Genomic DNA, 23,550 nt, shown 5'->3' with positions numbered 1-23,550 from the left:
CACACAGCTCGCCAGCAGCAGCAGCAGATGTTCCGACCCCATCTCCTTAGCGAGCAGCGTTATATGTCCCGTGAGAAAGAGATTTAACAACACCCGGGGCCGGAAATAAAGGACAAATACCTTTACAAAAGTTTTAAAGTAAAAGTGAAAATAATGCATATGTAACAATTCCCATGAAAATAACAATATCTTTAAATTGTATATCCGGTAAACCAAACCTGGGGGTGGGCGAGCGAAGCCCCCTAGTTTTTTTTTTTTTTTTTTTTAAAAAAGTTTGGTTTCCTTTTGGACTGACCTTGCATTTGTGGCAGACAGCCAGGACTCATGCCCGACCGGGATGCCCCTTCAACACTGGATCCGGGGGAGCAGCCATAAGGTGCACTCTACGTCCCCCGGAACATGTGGTGGCATCGCCCCTGGTTTGCATTTGGGCCAATACCTTGGAACACCAAAGCTCATCCCTGTTGGGCTCCGTGGCCACCGCCAGGGGGAGCTGCAAGGTTTCCTGAGCCCAAGTGGCAACGCGGCCACACCTGGAGGTGCAGCGTAATCTAGGTTAATTGCCACCTGGAGCACTTCCGGGTGAAATATAAAGAGAGCCTGCAGTCACTACTCAGGGCGCCAGTGTCGGGAGGAGGAGGACAAAGCTGCCTGGGAGGAGTAGTGGAGGAAGAAGAGTGTGGTTTGGGGTGATTTACTTTGTGTGTTGTTTTGGGACCGTGTTAGGGCCGAGGGACATGGGGAAGACATGGTCCTCAGCTGAAGAAAAATAAATCTTTTTCATTTATTTCTACACGTGCCTCCATTGTCAGTCTGTGTCGGATCGACGCCTATATAGCGCCTTTGCCACACACTGCATGGAGTTTTCTGACAGTATTCATAGAGGTGTGCAATGCTCTAAGCACGTGTAGTGTGAAGACTGCTTTAAAAATAAAATGTGGCCACTTTATGCAATTTTAAAATGTAAGTTCTTATTTTAATTATCTTCCTATTTTTTTATTCAACAAGAAGATAGCACATTTCTTCCTCACTCTGCAGAACAACCCTCGGGAGATGCTGTTTAAGTCAAATTAGGACAGCAATGCAAGGGAAGCTACATACTGTAGTATAATTGGTTTAATAAAATATACAGCTTGAACCAAGCTCATTAGGAAGATGATGAAATTTCACCCAAAAGAAGGCAGTCCCTGCAGAGAGTACGCTTCCTACGAACGTTGGCAGTACAGTTGTGTTTACCAAAGTGCTCTAGCCTGTGCTCAAACTGAAACATTGCCATTCGTATAAATTGTCTAGGGGGCTGTGTTATGAATATCATTATTATGAACTTACTTCCTGTAGAGGGAAAAACACATCAAGCACGTTACATACTGTATGTTAAATGGACTGTGACAATTTTTTCATATGCTACTTATTTCAAGGATTTCCCTACAATGAATAAATAATAAATCAGAATAGCACACAGTAGGACAGCTTAATGGAATCAGATCAGAAAACTCCTCCTCTGCTAATCTACAGAGCAAGGAAACAAAAAGTTTAATATGACGCCATCACTCAGAAATACTGAAATCTTCAAAAAGCTAACAACAGTTCAAAATATTCAATGGCTGACAATTCTATTGACCCTTTGAAACGTTCCTCCTAAAGTGAACTGGATTTTAACTAACTTTAAGTAAAACAAGGCATCCTCTTCCCTCTGTGTTACAGTGTGACTGATAAATTCACCCAGTGAGAAAGATAAGATGGCTTGCTAGGACTGTAGTGTAAGTTGTAATAACCGATTGTCTGTTGAGCAGTAATTTCCCATTGGCTGTTACTAAATGAGCATTTAAAATATTAACAATTATTGTGAATATAAGACTTATACATAATGCTAAGATTTTATTCCAGTAAGGTCCGAGGCAGGAACATTCACAAAATATGACACAACGATGCAGAATCGTAAGCACGTACTACAACAGTGATTTCTGCAAGTTAAGCAGAACAAACTGGTGAAAATCACAACAAACTGAACTTGACTGAATGCCTTTGTACAGATGGTTCCTGGCCTTCTAAACCAGGCCAACGTGTACATGAGAGGAATTTATAAAGCGCTGATGTCCCGTTCACAGTTGTCTCCCACTCTCCCATGCTGACCAAACAGGCTCGGTCTTCAACTCAAAAGAGCGTGTTTGTGGGCTACTTTAATTTTCTGAAGTTATCTATTCAAAAAACACATGCATTTAGCACATTGTGAACATACAACTGGATGACTTGACATGTGGATTATGCAAAATGAGTTAACGTAAAAGTAGAAGAAGTCACCTGGTGAAAGCAATTAGGCCCGTCGACATAAAAACCTGGGTGTTCCTGGAAGGAGCCATCATATTTAGCCTGAGCAACCTGCAAGACAGAGCTCCAATAAAAGCAGACACCTTGTTTATTCTTCGAATCCCCGCTTAAGGCACACGCACCTACGAGCACCACTTACATTCTGTTCTACATCATCTTCAGGCAAATAAAAGGGACGACCTGGTTGGCACCCCAAAATTTTCTTGGCTGTCCCGAACTATCATTCCTGTACTCAGCCACAATGTTAATTTAGGATTATTGCAAACTGGACATAAATGTCATTCCTTAAACTATTTGGGGCTTATTTACGTCTATTTATAACATCTGACACTGAAGCAACTGGTTTAAAACATCTGAGACAGTTCATTTTTGTGTTTTATATGACAAAATTTTATGTTCTCTTGCAATAAATAATGTGGTTGTTGTGATGTGAAATTTTGCATACAAGTTGATAAATAGTTTGTATGTATTTATTTGTAACCTAGGCAAAGCAATGTAATATTAGTGTTACATTAGTGAGAAGCATTCATGTTTACCCCCGCCTTTTAGGAATGGGTCTCTTTGAATTTTACGATGTGGGGGGAGTGCCAGTTTGGCGAGTGTTTCTCTGCTAAAGTCTCTCTCTTAACCCCCACACAAAGCCAGGCTTCCTAACTGCCAAGCTTTACCTTAACACCTGGTTTGAAGGGCAGGTGTGAAGGTGTTCTATCCTATCCCCCATTGGTTTGAAGTATGGCTTTTTGGAACTGGCTTGTATTAGAAGCCTTTAAGTACCACAATGCCCTATTGGCTCGAGGGGTTGGACAGAAAACCTATAAATTTGCTTGCTTTACCTCGCTCTCTCTCTCTTATCAAACTGATGAAAGACCATCACACAACATGAACTGAAAAGGACACCATAATGAAGAGCACAGCTCGGCAGTCATATTGAGACAGGCATGCGGCCTGTTCTGAAGAAAGCTGACCACAAATGATGCCTTAACTAGAGACATTTTAAGTAACTAACAAGTGTGTGTGCCGACTGAAACTACACATCACCATTTATCAGGTTGTATGGTTGCCAATATTCAAATGTACTTTGCATATTGTTATTATTTATGAATATTACCAATAATACATTGTTTAAATTGTAACTTAACTCCTGCTTGTCTTTTACTACACCTAATTGCCTGAGGTTATAAATGTAGAAGGGAAAGTGGGGAGAAGTTATACACTATAATACCTTATAAACAGTGGTAAGTCTGTGAGATTTGAGGCATTCTCACAAAGGCTACATATTAATATCTATATCTAGATTAATATCTATCTATCTATCTATATAATAATACAAAAGGGGAAAGTAGACTAAAATATTACTCTACCAAGACAAAACAGATGGTGAAATTATTTCAATGTGTACTAATTTAAAAAAAATTCAACATTTTAACAATACCTTCATAACGCCAAAAACCATGACAATTTTGGTCACTATAATTGAAATGTGAAATTTTGATATTGTCCCATTCCTAGTCACTATCAATATCTATGTGAAAACTTAAGATACTTCAGATTTTTCTCTTACATCCTAAAGATGTCTACGCTAGATTAACTGTAAAATATTGGTTGGTCATGTAAGAATAAATGTGCCACGAGATGGACTAGCATTCTGTCCAGCCTTGGACCTCTTGCTAACATAAGTACTGATTCCCGTAATTCTAAACTGGATTTGATATTGGATAAATGGAATGACAAATGGATGGATGGAAACGTGACTAAAAAAAAAAGTCCAGGCTTTATAATAATAATAATAATAATAATAATAATAATGCTGCATTTTATTTATAGGGGCACTTTACATTAGCAGTAAATCTCAAAGTGCAACATAAAAAGATTAAACAAAGGCAAGGCAAGATAAAAACACAGATAAAACAACAATAATTATAGCATTTTTGTTAATAAGCTTTCCTAAATAGAAAAGTCTTCAGCTGTTTTTTAAAACAGCCCACAATCTGCTGTGTTCTCAGGCTCTCTGGTAGGCCATTCCAAAGCCGTGGAGCAGCGGCTGCAAAGGCTCGGTCTCCCATTGTATGAAGTTTAGTCACAGGGGGGCGAAGGCGGTAGGTATTTGTAAAATGGAGGTTTCTTGTAGTGGATTGTAATATAAGGAGTTCTTTAAGATATTGTGGAGCATTTCCATGGATACACTGGTGAGTAAACAAGCAGAGTTTGTATTCGATACAGAGATGGATAGGGAGCCAATGAAGTGACCGAAGGATTGGTGAGATGTGTTCATATTTCCGCACCCTCATCAGGATTCTTGCAGCACTATTTTGAATTTGTTGGAGCTTTTGAAGGCTCTTGTTGGGTATCCCGATGAGGAGTGCATTACAATAGTCCAGTCTGGATGAGACAAAGGCATGAACCAGCTTTTCAGCATCACAAAGAAAGAAATAGGGACGGAGTTTGGCTATGTTTCGGAGATGAAGGAATGCAATTTTACAAAGGTGATAGACAAGTGTATCAAATGACAGATGGGAGTCTAACTTGACACCCAGATTTGTAACAGAAGGGGAGAGGGTAATAGTATGGTCAGAAAAGGAAATACAATTTACAGAGGAACGAAGTTGATGGGGGGTGCCAATTAAAATAGCTTCAGTTTTGGTGCTGTTCAGCTTGAGAAAGTTCTTGGACATCCAGGCCTCAATCTGATCCAAGCAAGAGGAAAAAGTTGATGGAGGTGTAAGAGAAGTCGAATCCAGTCTCACATAGAGCTGCGTATCATCGGCATAGCAATGGAATGAAACTCCATGCTTGCGGATGATGTGACCCATGGGTATCATATAGATATTAAAGAGGGTTGGCCCAAGGACTGATCCTTGTGGGACTCCACAGGTGACAGTGTGGGTATGAGATTTAGTATCGCCTAGGGCCACATACTCGGCCCTGTCTGTAAGATAGGACTTGAACCACTCGAAAGCAATGCCAGAAAGTCCAATTGTATAGTGAAGATGATGAAGGAGAATATTATGATCTACCGTATCAAATGCAGCTGTAAGGTCCAGGAGGATAAAGAGTGATGAAGAGCACTGGTCAGCAGCCATCAGGAGGTCATTGGTGACTTTAATCAGGGCTGTCTCTGTGCTGTGAGAAGTTCGGAAACCAGACTGAAATTGTTCAAACAGATTGAATTTTTTGAGGTGACCCTGAAGCTGAACCAATACAACCTTTTCCAAAACCTTAGACAAAAATGGAAGCTACCTAAATCTAATGTTGGTAGATTCACAAAAGTCAAAGGAAAGTCTGGTAATCACCATGTGACGATTTGTGCTTAGCTACTTCTAGATTATTTCAGTCGAGTCTACCCATGGTGGTCCGGTGGTGTAGCACATAAACAACCCAGGGCCACAGGGTACCACAGCAAGTGATGAAATTTGTATAAAAGAATAGATAAATGGCAGGTGTGCACAACTGACCTTATCGCAGGGGTCTCCAACACGTCGCTCGTGAGTTACCGGTAGCTCGCAGCCCCTGTCCAAGTACCTCGCCGAAGGGTTAATGAATCCTACATAAATCTGAAAACTTGATTAGTCAAATTAGGGGGTGGGCGATCATTCCAAAAAATCATATCACGATCCTTTTAACACAAAATAACGATCCACAATCTGAATTGCAATCTCTCTTTTCAATGTGGCATAAACTTAAGAGAATATCCGGACTCAAACTCATCAAGACCTAAGTAACACTTTATTTTAAATATCAAACAAAGTTGAATTTAATTGTTCTCTTGTTCGCTAGCTAAGCGGAGTTAAGGAACACACCCCAAAGCTGGCGAGTGAGTGAGGAAGGCAAATAAATCAGAACCACAAGCAAACTATGACACATAGCGAAAAAGTCGCAAAATCAACCAGAATGTTCAAGCAATTTATAGAAAAAAACCCGACATAAATCCAAAAAGTAGTTCTCTCGTAAAAAGCTGATAGACGGACACTGGATTTTATATATTATTATTACTAAAAATGTCTGCTTTGTTTGGGTCTCCATATCTCTGAGTCTGACATGAATGTCATGAACTCAAAGTTCAGAACAAGACTGAAAGACGAACATTTAAATGACTCCATCAGAGTGAACCTAAGAGGCTCCACTCCACCAGACACCTCAGTGCCAGTCATCTGACTAGCTAAAAAAACACATCACATGTGTAACTGGACATATGAATAAAGTGAAACAGTGACATGTGACAAAATGAACAGGGAATATCTGTGTATTTGGAATTGTATTGTTTTGTTTTGACAGCGTTCATGTTTTAATTCAATAGTGTGAGATACACTAGAAAATGCATACAGACCTACACAATGCACTTGCAGGTGAACTCAATATTTTTGTGTGATGTTTTAATGCAAAATGTGAGTTGTGGGCGCCAACATTTTGTAAATGTTCAGGCAAAACAAGCTTATTCAGTGTGTTTGGGTTGAAATAAGCTATGAGAATAAACATTAGAAACATGAGTAGCACTCTGCCATTTTCATTTTGTAAAAGTAGCTCTCCGGGGAAAAAAGGTTGGAGACCCCGGTCTTATCAACTTTCTGCTGTGTGGAGGAATATCTGTGAAAGCTGGGGTGTCTTAGTGTGAAGCACTACTTCGTAATGATTCTCTTTAATGTTTCTTTGTAATGTTTCTCTTCAAAAAGTAAGTCTTTTTACAGAATCTCCATTTTTCTTTTTGCTTCTGAACTGGTTTTCCTAGTTACTAGTATTGATTTTGATTACGGTTAGATTTGATCTGGCTTCTCTCCCACTGCCACCTTCTCCCAATGACCAGTCCCCCCAAACATCATTCCTACAACATCAACAACTCCTACCACTTCCACTGGAATGGCCAGTGATGAGACCACTACTGATGATCAGTATGGGGTATCCAGGACCAAATACCAAGTGGAGACACAGCCAAGGAAGCTGTTCACAGATAATTGCAGGTCATGTCACTTGCAGAAATTTTCTGATGATTCTGAACTGATGGGGTCTACTGATAAGGGAATGAGACATAGGAGAGGAGACAAGTCAGAGGGAGAACATGATTTCTTTGTGCAAAGGGAACTGTCTGTACATTAACATTAGTAAAACCAAAGAACTGCTTATTGACTTTGCCCACACTAAAGAGTCTCTGTATTTGGTCACTATTCAGGGAGTGTAAGTGGAGATTGTGCATTACTTACAAGTACTTGGGAGTCCACATCAATGTCTCATAACACAGAAGAACCAGATAAGAGAGGGCAGACATAGTCTATAACTCTGGGAAAAAACTCTCGCAAAATTCGCCTAATTCTACACTTTCTTACGTTTGTTTTATTTCTTTTATTGTACATATAGTTCGTGGATACAGCTGACTCGAATTGTATGGATTTGGCTTATATTTACAGATTTTATGGACTCTACTTTGACTGGGAACAGCTGAGTCTGTGGATCACGGGACGAGAACCTACAAACATTTCTTTGTACCTGGCAATCTAGGACCTCGGGATGATCTGTCTCCGTGATTATATTAAATTCGCTTTGCTGATCTGCTCCCGTTTCATCTAGTACTCTACGACTGGGAACTGATCTGATGTTCATACTAATCTGGCTTTTGGCTCCGGGGCGATCACGCCTGAAATTACCAAGCGTTACTGTTTGTGGCTGTGTATTGGAACCTCCAACTCCTGCTAGCTCCTCCTGCTATGCTTTCTGCTGCTTGCTATGGCTGCTCACCTACGCTACCACACCCGCCTGTCCTACCGATTCCACTGTGCTGTGCTGCTTCTCCACTGCTATTCAGATAAGTATTGCCCAGTATCATGCTAAAATACTCTCATGACAAACTCCTTCTTATTAAACAGTTTGTCCAGAGCAAATGGTCTGACTGGAACATCCTAAAGGACGCCGGTATTTTGCAGCGCCCGAAATATATACATCGCGGGTCAGGTCGCCGCCACCGCCAGGCTGTGAATGAAAAGACCACCGGCAGCATTTGCTCAGGAATACGCCGTCCTTCTCATGACCCTGGAAATAGAATTGTCAGTGTGCCAAATTTGCATTATGTGGAAATAAACCCTGATTGCAGCTCTGTGCAGAAAGAAGCCTCATTATCTAATATTGCACTATTTAACTCGAGATCTCTTAATGGCAAAGCATTGGTGTTGTCAGAACTCATCACTGACACCAAACTTGATATTCTGTGTCTAACGGAGACTTGGCAAAAACCAAACGAATTTGCGTGTCTCACAGAGGCGACTCCAATTGGTTTCACTTTCCACTCAGAGCCTCGCAGCTCAAGACAAGGCGGCGGGCTTGCAGTAATTATCAGAGAAGACTTAAACATTAAAAGAATCCCAATTGACTGTCCATTGTCTTTGGAGTGCCTGGCTCTTAAACTAATAACGGAATCAGGTCCCGTCTCACTCATTGTTCTTTATCGTCCCCCAAAATACAATGCATCCTTCTTATCCGATCTGATTGAACTTTTGACCCACTTAAGCTCTTACTCTCAGAGAATCATCCTTCTTGGTGATTTCAACATCCATATTGACACCTCCACATCTAAACTGAGGAATGAATTCCTATCCTTACTGGACTGCTTTGACTTGACACAACATGTTGATTTTCCAACCCACTCTGGCAGTCATATATTGGACCTGATCTGCACTTCTGGACTATCTGTTGCCAACATTCACAGCACTGATTTGGGACTCTCTGACCATAAAGCAGTATTTTTCACTGTCTCATTACCTCTCCCACCTCTTACCTGTAAACGACAAATTTCTTACAAAAACCTTAAAAATATCTGTCCCTCTATCCTTTCTGGATCCATTTCTGATCTTTTACTGTCTGCACCTATTCCACCAACACTAGATAGTTTTGTTGACCACTATAACTCAGCCTTTCACTCAGCATTAGATAACACAGCTCCTTTAAAACATAAGGAGGTTTCCTTTAAGCGCTCAGCTCCTTCGTATAACTCAGAATTGCGATCTATGAAAGCAGCTGGCCGACGCCTTGAGAGAATGTCACGTAAGACTGGCCTCACCTTGCACATCCAGGCTTTCTCTGACCACCAAAGAGCTTACAGAGAAGCACTAACTTCTGCCAAGAACACCCATTATGGCAGAATAATAGAAAGTGGCCATGATAACCCAAGGGTTTTGTTCTCTGTAGTTAATAAACTACTCGAACCCACATCCGGCCCAACTACCTCTTCTACTGAAGTCTGTGAGGAATTCCTCCACTTTTTCCGTAACAAAATTAAAGATCTAAATAATTCAACTGACATAAATACATCATCTGTTTATATCTCCCCCTGTTTTCCCACTCCATCCAGCTCCTTCTCTAAGTTCTCACCAGTCACATCTGCGTTTGTTAATAACCTGCTTTGTAAGATGAGGCCGACTACTTGTGTACTGGACCCCATCCCCACCACACTACTTAAATCCTGCCTTCATGCCATAATCCCGACTGTTACAACAATAATAAACTCATCCCTTGACACCGGTTCTGTGCCGCTCACTTTTAAAATTGCTTCTGTAACCCCAATGTTAAAAAAGTCTGGCCTTGATGCTGACAATCTTAACAATTTCCGGCCTATTTCCCACTTACCTTTCCTGTAAAAAGTTCTTGAGCGTGTTGTAGCTTCCCAACTCACCAATTACCTAACCTCTAATAATTTGATGGAACCCTTTCAGTCTGGTTTCAGGGTGCGGCACAGCTGTGAAACTGCTCTGCTACGGGTAACCAATGATTTGCTTATGGCAGCAGACTCTGGACAAACTAGCATATTAATTCTGTTAGACCTCAGTGCAGCATTTGACACTGTCAGACATAACATCCTACTGTCCAGAATGGAGAACATGCTGGGTATCTCTGGCACTGCCCTCCAGTGGTTCAAGTCCTATCTGACTGATAGGCAAGAGTTTGTTAGTCTTGGCAACAGCAGATCCAGCTCAGCGCCAGTCACACAAGGAGTCCCTCAGGGCTCTGTCCTCGGTCCTCTTCTCTTCTGTATTTATATGCTTCCCCTTGGCCATATTATCCATAGTTATGGATTGGGTTATCATTTTTATGCAGATGATACTCAGCTCTACTTCAATGTTAAAAGTGGAACTTCATCAGAGCTTTCTCAGCTCACAACCTGCCTTAGTGAAATTAAAACCTGGATGGAGCAGAACTCTTTAAAATTAAATTGCAATAAAACTGAACTCCTGCAAATTGGGACTAAAATGCAACTTAATAAAATGAGCTCCTTCCCAGTCCATCTTGGCAGTGATCTCATCAGACCTGCCTCTACTGTAAAAAATCTTGGTGTCATTTTTGATTCCTCCCTCACTTATTCCGCCCACATAAATCACATTAAGAAACTTTCTTACTTTCACCACCGTAACATATCCCGTGTTCGCTCCTTCCTCTCCTTCTCTAATGCTGAGAAACTTGTCCATGCTTTTATCACATCCCGCATCGATTATTGTAATTCCCTACTGGCAGGTGCCCCTTCTAATCTTATATCACAGCTCCAGCTTATTCAAAACTCAGCTGCAAGAGTCCTTACTCGAACCAGCAGCAGCGAGCACATCACACCCATCCTGCTCCGTCTTCACTGGCTCCCTGTGTCCTACAGAATCGAATATAAAATCCTACTAATAACCTACAAAGCTTTAAATAACCTCGCGCCAAACTACATCAGTGACCTTCTCCATCACTATGTGCCTGCCCGCCCACTAAGGTCCTCTGATTCTGGTAATCTTGTTGTGCCCGTCACTAATCTACACTCCATGGGTGACAGGGCCTTCAGCTGTATAGCGCCCAGACTCTGGAATGACCTACCAAAATTAATCAGGTCAGCTGACTCCATGAATTCTTTTAAAAAACAACTCAAAACTCATCTGTTCAGGAAGGCTTTTAGCTCTACTTGACTTTATTACCCTTCTCTCAGTTTACCTCCATGTCAAGATGTTCATGTAACCTGTATGTGTGTGCGAGACCATCAATTATGTTGTCTGTTTTTTTTTCAGAATTTACTGTCTTAATCTTCTTTATTTATTTATCTGGTTTGTACAATGCTATATACTGTATATTCTGCCGTTCTTTATTATATTCTGTAAGTGCCTTGAGCATGGGAAAGGCGCTATATAAATAAAATGTATTATTATTATTAAAGTTTCTAAGCTATGGCATGCTGGGCTGGTAACATCACATAAAGAGAGGCCCACAATCTAATCAAAAAGACAGGATCAGTTATGGGATGCACTCTGAACCTCCTGGAGGTTGTAGCAAAGAAGAGAATTAAAACAAAACTGAGTGCCACTATGAACAAGGCTGCACATCTTCACTATTCAGGGAGTGGAAGTAGAGGTGGTCCACTCCTACAAGTACTTGGGGGTCCACATTAATGACAGACTGGACTGGTCTTGGAACATATGCTTTGCCCTTTCAACTCAAGTCAAGAGTATTTATTGTCATTTCATCCATATACAGTAGTACAGCATACAGTGAAACGAAACAACGTTCCTCCAGGACCATAGTGCAACATAAAACACAGGAAAACGAAAAATCCACAACACATAACATAAAGACACATAATATTTAACAAGGTGCATGTGAGTCAAATGTGCAAACATGTGCAACACTGCAGAACAAAACACACATGTCAGATATCAGACCGGTCCATGAGTGTTCAGGAGTCTGACTGCTTGGGGGAAGAAACTGTTACACATTCTGGAGGTGAGGGCCGAATGCTTCGGTACCTTTAACCCAATGGTAGGAGTGTAAACAGTGAATGTGAGGGGTGTGTTGGATCATTCACAATGCATGAGACTGTTCTTTTAATATGGGACGTGACATCCTTCATATCTACTACAACTCTGTGATTACCAGTGCAGTTTTCTATGCTGGGCTGTTGACATCACATCAAGAGAGGCCCACCAAATCATCAAGCTAATTAAAAAGGCAAGCTCAATTATAGGACGCATTCTAAACCTTCTACAGGTGGTAGCAAAGAATTGAATTAAAAAAAAAATTTATATACGAGTGCCATTATGAATAATGCTGCATATCCTCTCTCCAATATACCAACACCGAGGACTTTCAGCCAATTAATTATTCAGCAGAAGTGTGTCAAGAAACCTTTCTGGGGCTCCTTTATACCTAACAGCAATATGCCTGTATAGTGTCTGTGAATGAAACTGCTATTTTCTTTCTTTTTAAATTTCTCTTTCTTTTAAGTCATTCTGGTGTGTGTTCAGACCATAGTCCCTTGCACTTCGAACTTAATTTGTTTCAGGAGGCTGTTTAAACTCTGAATTGTTTGATATCTGCATCAATTCTCCATTAGAAATACAGTGGAACCTCGGTTTGCGAGTAACTTGGTTTACGAGTGTTTTGCAAGACGAGCAAAAATTTTTAATAAATTTTGACTTGATAAACGAGTGAGGTCTTGCAGTACGAGTAGTATGTATACACTTTGTCTGCTGAGCGTCATGTGATCACAACTGAGCTGATGGTTCTTCTCTCTCTCTCGATGCGGGATTGTGGGCAATTGTCTCCTATTCTCCGTCTGAATCGCCGTGCCTCACTCATATAATCAACATCCGTACGAACGTATACTGTTTACTGCAGCATTAGCATTGTGACTGTGTGTGCGCACGCGTGTGTGTGTGTGTGTGTGTACGCACGCTCTCGTGTGTGTGTGTGCTGTGATGTGCGAGTCCCCGTCTTGCACCCTAAAACACGAAGCTGAGTCTCAGTACTTTAGCAACACCAGCTTTATTCAGCTTGAAACAGCAACTGCGCGGTTATTGTAGCGGGATCTGCCACTCTCCTATACACAGACAAAGCAGTCAAGCAGGGCCCTGCGCATTTATAATGTTCCTTGTATCACCCATCGATGGCAGGCGCTTATAGCATGTCCGCGATCTTTTTGGATTCGCTTTTACGGTGAACTGCTACAGCGCTGGGAGACTGTGATTGCTTTGGGATGCTCTTCCACGTGTCGTCCCGTTGGGTGCAATCCCACAAGAGTTAAGAAACTCACTCACACCAGCCATGATTCTTTTCAAAGGTAAAGTGCAGGTTAATTTGTTTTATGTATTTTTACTTTATATTTTGTATTAATCATTTTTATATGAATAGTTTTGGGTTGTGGAACAAATCATCGGAGTTTCCATTATTTCTTATGGGGAAATTCACTTTGATATACGAGTGTTTTGGACTACGAGCACGTTTCCGGAATGAATTATGCTCGCAAACCGAGGTTCCACTGTAATGGAAAGTGAATTACCGTATATACTCGAGTTTAAGTTCTCCTACAGTTTTTTTATTGTCTGGAAAACATTTGGGATTAAATCTCTTATGTACATAGACAACGTTTTTGCATCCTATGAACAATTATATTCCAAATTTAACTTTCCAGCAACACATTTCTTTCACTACTTTCAAATCAGAAACTTTGTTAAACAAAGCCTGCCCAAATTTCCTCACCCCCACCTACATCTATGCCGGAAAAAATATTGATCAGTCTTGAGGACTCAGACAGCATTTCTGCAATATATAAAACCATTCTAGAGTCCCTCCCTTTCAAAGATCTAAGAGGACATTGGGAAAAGGATCTCTCACTCAATATCTCAGAAAAGGAGTGGAATCTAGCAATGCACAGAATTCCCTCGAGCTCCATATGTGCAAAGCATACAATTATTCAACTCAAAATTATATATTGTGCACATCTGTCTCGCTTAAAATTGTCCAAAATGTTTCAAGGGCAAAATCCAATCTGCGAACGCTGCAATCGAGCTCCTGCCTCACTGGGTCACATGTTCTGGACCTGCACCAAATTAACATCATTCTGGACCCAAATCTTTAAATTCCTATCAGACAGCCTTGGTGTCACAATCCCTCCTAACCCATTAACAAACCGTGTTTGGTGGGCTCCTAGATGGGCTTAAAGTGGAGAAAGACAAACAAACTGTGATTGCCTTTACTACACTACTAGCACGTAGACTTATCTTGCTCAACTGGAAGAATCCTAACTCTCCTATTCTAAGTCAGTGGGTTTAACTGATGTTATATATGATTTGAAATTGGAAAAAATCAAATTCGTACTTAGAGGATCTGTGTAGAACTTTTTCAAAACCTGGCAGGATCTAATCAATAACATTCTAGAATAAGCTTTTAAAAGCACTGAGGAAGCAGATTCTCTCTACTTTTTTTTTTCTTCTCCATTTATATTTTTTACTTATTAATTCATCTATTTACTTATTTTTACTAGCTTTAAGTTTTCCTCTACTGGCTTAGCTCTCTTTCTCAGGGGTGGGGGTTGATTTATTTTCAATCTTATTTTTGTAAAAATTGATTTATTTGTATGGAATGTTGTGTGATTTCAATAAAATCAATAAAATAAAAAGTTCTCCTGCGTATAAGTTGGGGCTTGATTTTACCGTATAATTTACGGTATTTTATAATGTCGGTTGTACAAGTCGAATGCGGAAACTGTTGGTCCAAGAGATTATGATATGCTAACGCCCACCTGAGAGAGTACCCACAGAGCACACTGCCTTTTTTGCCTACGTGACTACACGGTCATACCCGAACTATTCCGGTGTTTTTTTGTATCTCACATCCTCATACACCTTTATCGTAAGAGCACCCCTTATCTACAATGGAGTGTTCGATCAGAAGAAAATATGAAGCTGGTTTTAAATTAAAAGTCGTTGAAGTGGCGAAAGAAATTGGTAACTGCACTGCTGTAACAAAATTCAATGTGTCTGAGAAACTGGTGAGAGATTGGAGGAGGCAAGAAGATGGGGAAAAAAATGCAAGTGTCATATTTTTGAACGGGCGTTTGAGTCGGGGTCTGATTTTACGATCGATTTTTCAGGGTTCAGGACCCGACTTATCCGCGAGTGTATACAGTAATTCATTCTCATACCCTAAATAACACCCATCTCGATAAACTTAAACAGCAAATACACATGCTGTAATTTAAGGTAAAAACAACAATTAAATGCCCTAAATAAATTAAAACATGAAAACAAAAAAAATACATAAATACTGTTTAATAAAATGAAATGTATGGCAGTGCACATAGATGCAGTGGCTCGGTGCTCTTCTTTCGCTGCTTTGTTTGTCCTTTGTTTGTCCTTTTTCTGTGTGTTGCTTTTTGTCATAGTGACATTCTGCTGGGCTAATAATGTCTACAGTTGGCACGATCTCCTAATAATAGGACTATGCAGCGAATGGACTGTTACAGCTGAGTTTCTCCGTTTTCACGGCATCCCGGCGGACATAACCACATGTCTGGGCTCCTCATAGATTACCATCACTACAGGCAGGAGACGGAGGAGGCACAGGAACAGGAGACTGAAGTGGTGCAGCGGAGCTGGCGAGGCTATGGAGGTGACCAAACAAGCCACCTTTTCCTAGCATTTTTCTCACCAACGCAAGATCCCCCACAAATAAGATGGATGAGTTGAAGCTACAGGTTGCAGCGAATAAGATCGTTAAGGACAGTTGCATTCTGCTAATTACAAAGACCTTGCTTCATTCACTCATTCCAGATACAGCTATCGAGTTAACAGACTGCACAGTACACCGGCAGGACAGGACCGGAGACTCCGGTAAGAGAAAAGGAGGAGATTATGCCTGTAAGTCAACAACACCTGGTGTACTAACACTAAGACTGTACACAACTGATGATGTTTATGCTCGCTGCGTAAGCGCCATCCATTGCTGCATTTTGTTCACTGCACAGTTTCAACGTAGAAGCATCATTCGAACTCTGAATCAAATTTCTATCGAATTTAGCTTTCAAGCACTGGAACATTTGAAGTTAGAATTGTACGAAGTGCGACGTATCACTGTATATATTTATTTATTTAAAGAGTTTCTGTAAAAAGTCAAATTTACCCTTGGAGACAAGTAAAATTCCATCTATTTCTTTGTCTGTCTTCATTAGCCATGTCACATATTACTCTAATACATCACCCAGCTATCATTTTTCCCTTCAATGCCAGAGAAATTTCTTTAGAAGTCAGAAGGGGGAAAGTTCCCTGAATCTCTTCCACGAACCTCTCACCCTGGCTATCATTTTCTGGGTCTGCACCTCCATTTACACTGCACATGTCACCTGAGCTGCTGAACTCCCTTAACTTTCTCCAAAACAGCCTCATTACCGATATCTAAATTTACACTTACTTCATCAACATTCTGTACTCTGCACTCTTGCTTTCCACAAAGGTTGTGCTTACGGCCTACGGACTACCCCTTCACATCACTACATCTTTTATGAACCCACGTCAGTAGTTTCTCCCAACAGCTATACCACATACACCACACGGGCAGGAATCTACCTCTTATAGACTTCCTGCTCCAATAACTCCAACCATCACTTTGGTCTTTCCTGCATTTACCTCTAGGCCTACAACTACCTTTCCATTTTACTATCTTCTCCATCAACTTCCCTTCACTTTTTTCCATCAAACTCTAATCAATAGTATACAAGAGCTGCCGTGGCATCTGGACAACACCTCCATCACTAATACAAAAAGCAACAGACTCAAAGTGAACCCCTGATGCAGCCCCACCTTCACCTCAAAGCTTTCACCATTCCAGTCTGCTGTCCCAATTACCTTCATGTTTCCTCATACATTGAAATCACTGCAGACCCTAAATATCCACCTACACCTGTGTTTCTCAATGCCCAACTCACCACCTCTTGCAGCACCCTGTCAAATGCCTTTTGCAGATCTACAAATGGCCCAGGAACAGTTGAAATAGTTGTTGATAAAAGCATGGCCTGGAATGACCAGCTCAGAATGCTGCTACCATGACACTCATCATGAAAATTATGATGATATTAGCTAATAAAACAAATAGTCTGACTACTCTATAAACAAATTTTCGTCAAACATCATATGATGGTCCCACATTCCCTCCCAGATTCAGAAATTGAGCACCACTACCTTAGACATTCCAAGAAATTTTTGAAATCAAGCAACATTATGCTCAGATTATATAAGGCACTGGTGAGACTGAATCTGGAGTATTATGTGCAAATCTGGTCACCACTCTACAAAAAAAAAAATAGCAGCACTTGAAACTGTACAGACAAGATCAACCAGATGTATCCCAGAACTTAAGGTCATAACGCATTCTGACAGACTCAGAGAATTAAAATTTTCTAAGTCTTGAGCAGAGGAGATTGCATGAGGACCTAATCCAGGTCTTCAAAATTCTCAAAGGCATTGATAAAGCATACGTCCTCACAGGTGGTGCAGTGGTAGTGCTGCTGCTTTGCAGTAAGGAGACTGTGGAAGATTGTGGGTTCACTTCCCGGTTCCTCCCTGTGTGAATAGCACTTTGAGTACTGAGAAAAGCACTATATAATTGTAATGAATTTTTATTTATTATTATTATTACCATTGAAAATTAAGGGGAAGTATATTTAGGACTGAAGCCAGTAAGCACATCTTTACACAAAGAGTTCTAGGAATCTGGAACAAACTACCAAGACACGTAATTGAAGAAGAAATGTTGATAACCTTCAAAAAGTATCAGGATGAGATCAGCTACTAACTAAGCAAAGGAGCTTGATGGACTGAATGGTCTCCTCTTGTTTGTCAAACTTCTTATGTTATTATGAAGCCTGCACTCACTCATCCTTCCATTTTCCAAAGTGTTCTACTGTGGTTTTACATATTGAAAATGGTGCCGTCCTTCAGATGAAATGTAAAACCAGGGTCCTAATTCTCTATGGTCATGAAAGATGCCTGGACAGCCTTTGAAAAGTGTAGGGTGTACTCAAATATCCTGGCTAAATTCTACACCATGACATCTACACGTACACTTAAATGTATGTGCTTAACAGACACTTTTATCCAAGGTGACTTACCAAAAAAAAAAAAAGGTAAACATAATCGAGTAAACATCACTCTGGAGGATTGTTTCGGAAGCAAGTGTTACAGGATAAAGTGACAAAATTGACCTCAGAAAAAAAATAAAAGCTAGTTACAATTTCTAGTTACAAAACCTAACATTTAATATCAGACAGAAATTCACCAAACCAGAGAGTTCTCAAAGGCACCATAAACACATTGAGGGAGTCAGAATTTTGAATGCAGGTGGTCAGCTTGTTCCACCAGCTAAGCGCTACACATGAAGAGGCAAGACTGAAATTTGACGCCATGACCGTGTCCATTCTGGTTTCCTAATTGTCCCCGGTCTCTAATCAGCTAACTTCTTCTTCATTTCTTTGCCACCTAATATGTTGTGTATGATGAACATGACATTACATCATCCAGGTGGATTCTGCACACTGGTGGTAGTTGAAGTGGCTTCCCTACTATCTACAGTATGTGAAATGCTTTGAGTGCCTAGAAAAGCGCCACATAAAATGTAACTATCTATTGAGTCATTTGTGGTTTTTGGAAACCCAAAGATTAACGGTTACAATTTCTGCACAATTTCAACATGGAGATAATCACCAAAACCTCAAAATAGTTTATCCACATGAACTTGCAATAAAACATGGACTGATGGTGTGAATGGTATCCACCTGTTTGCCAAATTTCTTATGTTTTCATGAAGCCTGCACACGCTTCTCTCAATCTCCCATTTCCTAAAATGGTCTACATAGCCTATTGTGGCTTTTGGTGACAATAAAGTCAATGACTTTACTTTCTGTAAATGTTTAACCTGGAGGTGATCATCATAAGCAATCTCAATTGATTTAGAGAAGAGTTATGATAGACTGCCAAATCAATTGGTCTGGAGGTGCATGGCAGGGAAAGGAGAGATGTATGTGAGGATCATCCAGTATGTGTATAAGAGAGTTAGGACTTGGGTTAAAAGCAGGGTTGGTATAAAAAAATAAGATTCCAGTCAAAGCAGATCTGCACCAGGGATCTTCTTGAAGTCCTTACCTGTTTGATCTAGTTAAGGAGGTATTGACTCATGGGATAAAAGACCAATCCCCCTGGGTCATGCTTTTTACTGATGAAATTGTGTTGTATAGCAACAAAAAGGAGAAAGTGGAGAGGAAGTTGGAAGAATGGAGAAGGGCTTTGGAAGCTAGAGAATTGAAGATAAATAGGAAGATGGCAGAATATCTGAGAATGGCTGATGATCAGGATTTAGAAGATAGGCTGCAGGTGGAGTTTCTGAAAAGAGTGGATAAGTTTAACTATCTACAGGTGCTGGTCATAAAATTAGAATATCATGACAAAGTTGATTTATTTCAGTAATTCCATTCAAAAAGTGAAACTTGTATATTAGATTCATTCATTACACGCAGACTGATGTATTTCAAATGTTTATTTCTTTTAATGTTGATGATTATAACTGACAACTAATGAAAGTCCCAAATTCAGTATCTCTGAAAATTAGAATATCAATTAAGACCAATGCAAAAAAAGGATTTTTAGAAATGTTGGCCAATTGAAAGGTATGAACATGAAAAGTATGAGCATGTACAGCACTCAATATTTAGTTGGGGCTCCTTTGGCCTGGATTACTGCAGCAATGTGGCATGGCATGGAGTCGATCAGTCTGTGGCACTGCTCAGGTGTTATGAGAGCCCATGTTGCTCTGATAGTGGCCTTCAGCTCTTCTGAATTGTTGGATCTGGAGTATTGCATCTTCCTCTTCACAATACCCCATAGATTTTTTATGGGGTTAAGGTCACGCGAGTTTGCTGGCCAATCAAGAACAGGGATACCATGGTCCTTAAACCAGGTACTGGTAGCTTTGGCACTGTGTGCAGGTGCCAGGTCCTGTTGGAAAATGAAATCTGCAGCTCCATAAAGTTCGTCAGCAGCAGGAAGCATGAAGTGCTCTAAAACTTCCTGGTAGACAGCTGCGTTGACCTTGGACCTCAGAAAACACAATGGACCAACACCAGCAGATGACATGGCACCCCAAACCATCACTGACTGTGAAAACTTTACACTGGACCTCAAGCAACGTGGATTCTGTGCCTCTCCTCTCTTCCTCCAGACTCTGGGACCTTGATTTCCAAAGGAAATGCAAAATTTACTTTCATCAGAGAACATAACTTTGGACCACTCAGCAGCAGTCCAAAGGCGAGACGCTTCTGACACTGTCTCTTGTTCAACAGTGGCTTGACACAAGGAATGCGACAGCTGAAACCCATGTCTTGCATACGTCTGTGCCTGGTGGTTCTTGAAGCACTGACTCCAGCTGCAGTCCACTCTTTGTGAATCTCCCCCACATTTTTGAATGGGTTTTGTTTCACAATCCTCTCCAGGGTGCGGTTATCCCTATTGCTTGTCCACTTTTTTCTACCACATCTTGTCCTTCCCTTCGCCTCTCTATTAATGTGCTTGGACACAGAGCTCTGTGAACAGCCAGCCTCTTTAGCAATGACCTTTTGTGTCTTGCCCTCCTTGTGCAAGGTGTCAATGGTCGTCTTTTGGACAACTGTCAAGTCGGCAGTCTTCCCCATGATTGTGTAGCCTACAGAACTCGACTGAGAGACCATTTAAAGGCTTTTGAGTTAATTAGCTGATTAGAGTGTGGCACCAGGTGTCTTCAATATTGAACCTTTTCACAATATTCTAATTTTCCGAGATACTGAATTTGGGACTTTCATTAGTTGTCAGTTATAATCATCAACATTAAAAGAAATAAACATTTGAAATACATCAGTCTGTGTGTAATGAATGAATCTAATATACAAGTTTCACTTTTTGAATGGAATTACTGAAATAAATCAACTTTGTCATGATATTCTAATTTTATGACCAGCACCTGTAGAATCAGTGGTAGCCCAAGATGGAGAGATAACCCACAGAGTGCAGCATGGATGGAACAAAGGTAGTATCGTATGATGGAAGAATCATGACTAAAGTTAAAGGTAGGGTTCTTAAAACAATGGTGAGACCAGCAATGTTGTATGGAGCTGAGACATGGACAGTAAAAGAAGCACAACAGAAGTTGGATGTGGCAGAAATGAGAATGTTGAGATGGACGTGTAGAGTTGCAAAATAGGACAGAATAAGAAAAAAAGGCACAAAGGTAGTGAGGTACAACAAAAGTGGGAGACATACCTAAGAAGGAACTGGCCCTAGTGTGTGCTTGGTGTGTGGGTGTGTTTGTGTGTGTCCTGCGGTGAGTTGGCACCCTGCCCAGGATTGGTTCCCTGCCTTGTGCCCTGTGTTGGCTGGGATTGGCTCCAGCAGACCCCCGTGACCCTGTGTTCGGATTCAGCGGGTTGGAAAATAGATGGATGGATGGAACAGGAAAGTAGTATGAAGTGCCACGGACATGAGATGAGGACAGACAATGAAGATGGGAGCAAAAAACTGAAGGAAATGGAAGTGCAGGGGAAGAGAAAGTGAGGGAGGCCAAAGTGAAAGTGCATGATATAGTGAAAGATTAGAAGGAAAATGGTTTGATTTGGGAGTAGATGCAAATCCAGGTTATATGGTGAAGGTTGACCATGCACACTGACTCCCACTTAACAGTGGAAAAAGATCAAGAACCTTTAAGAAATACCTAGATGAAATTTGGGAAAGCTTAGCTATTGGTTGTACAAGACTGAATGGTCTCTGCTTGTTTGTCAAATTTCTTCTGAAGACTCCACACACTTTGTTCATCCTTCCATTTCCTAAAGTGATCTATTTAGCAGATTGTAGTTTTTGGTGACCCAAAGGTCAACAGCTCTATTCTCTGTACATTTTCAACCTGAAGATGATCACTGACAACCCCAAATGCTCCATCCAACATGAACCTACCACAAAACACGTTAACCAATCTGGTAAAAATTTCAACTACATTGTCAAACTTATTTTATTCCATTCAACCCTACAGCTTCAGTTTGATTGCCAGACTGACGGGGTCTGCAAAGATATCGCCACTTGACGTCACACTTACGACAAATATTAAGAGGAGGTGGGGGGGGGGGGGGTGAGTAAGGGGACAAAACAATTTATGACAAAAGCTCGCGATTTCCCTTATAGCCTTCATGCCGGCCGGGAAGTGTTCAGCACGCATTACTTACCGCTGGACCTGCAGCAGGCGCTGGAGTCTGCGATCGGTACGCTTCGGCTGCCGCCGGGTGCTAGTTATGAAAGGAAAAAATAAAAAATAAAGAGAATCGTCAATGAATGAAATGAAGGCGGGCGTCCACTACGGCGCAATAATACGCGGTCAGGCTGTCATTGTTCGAGGAGCTCGCTGACACACACGCACACTAGGAAAGATGACATGCCTGCAGCATCCGTGTTCACAGTGCACACACGATCACTTAAGAATTCCTGAACACACGAGTGGCACGTGTGGACGGCGAACGCACAAAAACACACACACATAACGAGGCAGACGCGCCAAAGCGGGACGGACGTGCCGCGATTGCGAGCGTCAGCCCACCTTCGCTTCCCGCTACCTGCCCCGCTGCTTTCACGCTCCAGCACAGACGCCGACTGACACCTTCGCCGCACCGCCAAGCCTGCTCGTTGAGAGGCGCGCCAAGGAGCAAGCTAGCAAAGCAAGCAACGAAGCGCGAGCAGATGCAAAAACACGCCGACAGCAAATTAAATCTTACGTGGTGTCTCGAGCAGCTCTCTCCGCTCATCCGGCAAAGATCCCGACGTGCTGTCGAACCCGCTTTTTCAACGTGTACACATAAGGAAGTAACTATCTGATGAATCTTCTCTTTCTCCCTTCTCTTTCAGAATTGCTGCTCGTCTCTCTGGCACCCGAGCACAATTTTTTCTTTCTTTCGGATGATTATTGCAGCGTTTACAAGCTACTCGGCAAACACATTCATTAGTAAGGGCTTGTGTTTAAACAAAAAAAAAAGATGTGTAAATAAAAGAAGAACCTCGCTTTGTCCTGCTCTTTTTTTTTTTTTTCATGGACATGTAATTACGATTCAGTGTCAGTTTGGGGAAGGCGGAGGGGAGTGGATGGGCTCATGTTTGAAGTGCGCCTCTACCAAGCGTGACTCCGCCCCCTCTCGACTCCCATTGGCGATAGGTACTGTCAGTTCCGCCGAACTAGCTTTGTGATTGGATACGGCCTATGTCGATCTATGGTCAAATGGCGCCATGGAGCCAACCCCTTTTGTGTGTGTTCAGAAGCAACAACCCGGTTGTTTTGCGAAGTGAGGCCCCGTTGTCAGGGTTGAGAGAAACTGCCTTACAGCGACATCCTGTGCACGAGGCCCGCAAGAGCAGATGAAGGTACCAACTCTTTTTTTTCTTTTTTTGG

General features: G+C 41.3%; 1 protein-coding gene across 1 annotated transcript in view; it reads right to left on the bottom strand.

Annotated features, from left to right (window-relative positions):
- The window catches only part of scai (suppressor of cancer cell invasion), a 404,273-nt gene extending 381,069 nt beyond the window's left edge, over positions 1–23,204 (bottom strand). Inside the window, exons 1-2 of the mRNA XM_028809140.2 lie at positions 22,883–23,204; positions 22,340–22,399 (exon numbers count right to left, since the gene is read on the bottom strand). The gene's annotated coding sequence lies outside the window, so the exon portion shown is untranslated. The remainder of the gene's footprint in view (positions 1–22,339; positions 22,400–22,882) is intronic.
- Between the last annotated feature and the right edge of the window lie 346 nt (positions 23,205–23,550).

This window comes from Erpetoichthys calabaricus, chromosome 9 (genome assembly GCF_900747795.2).
Source record: "Erpetoichthys calabaricus chromosome 9, fErpCal1.3, whole genome shotgun sequence".
Taxonomy (NCBI): domain Eukaryota; kingdom Metazoa; phylum Chordata; class Cladistia; order Polypteriformes; family Polypteridae; genus Erpetoichthys; species Erpetoichthys calabaricus.
Note: the sequence above shows the minus strand (reverse complement) of the source record. Positions and strands in the feature narration are given on the sequence as shown.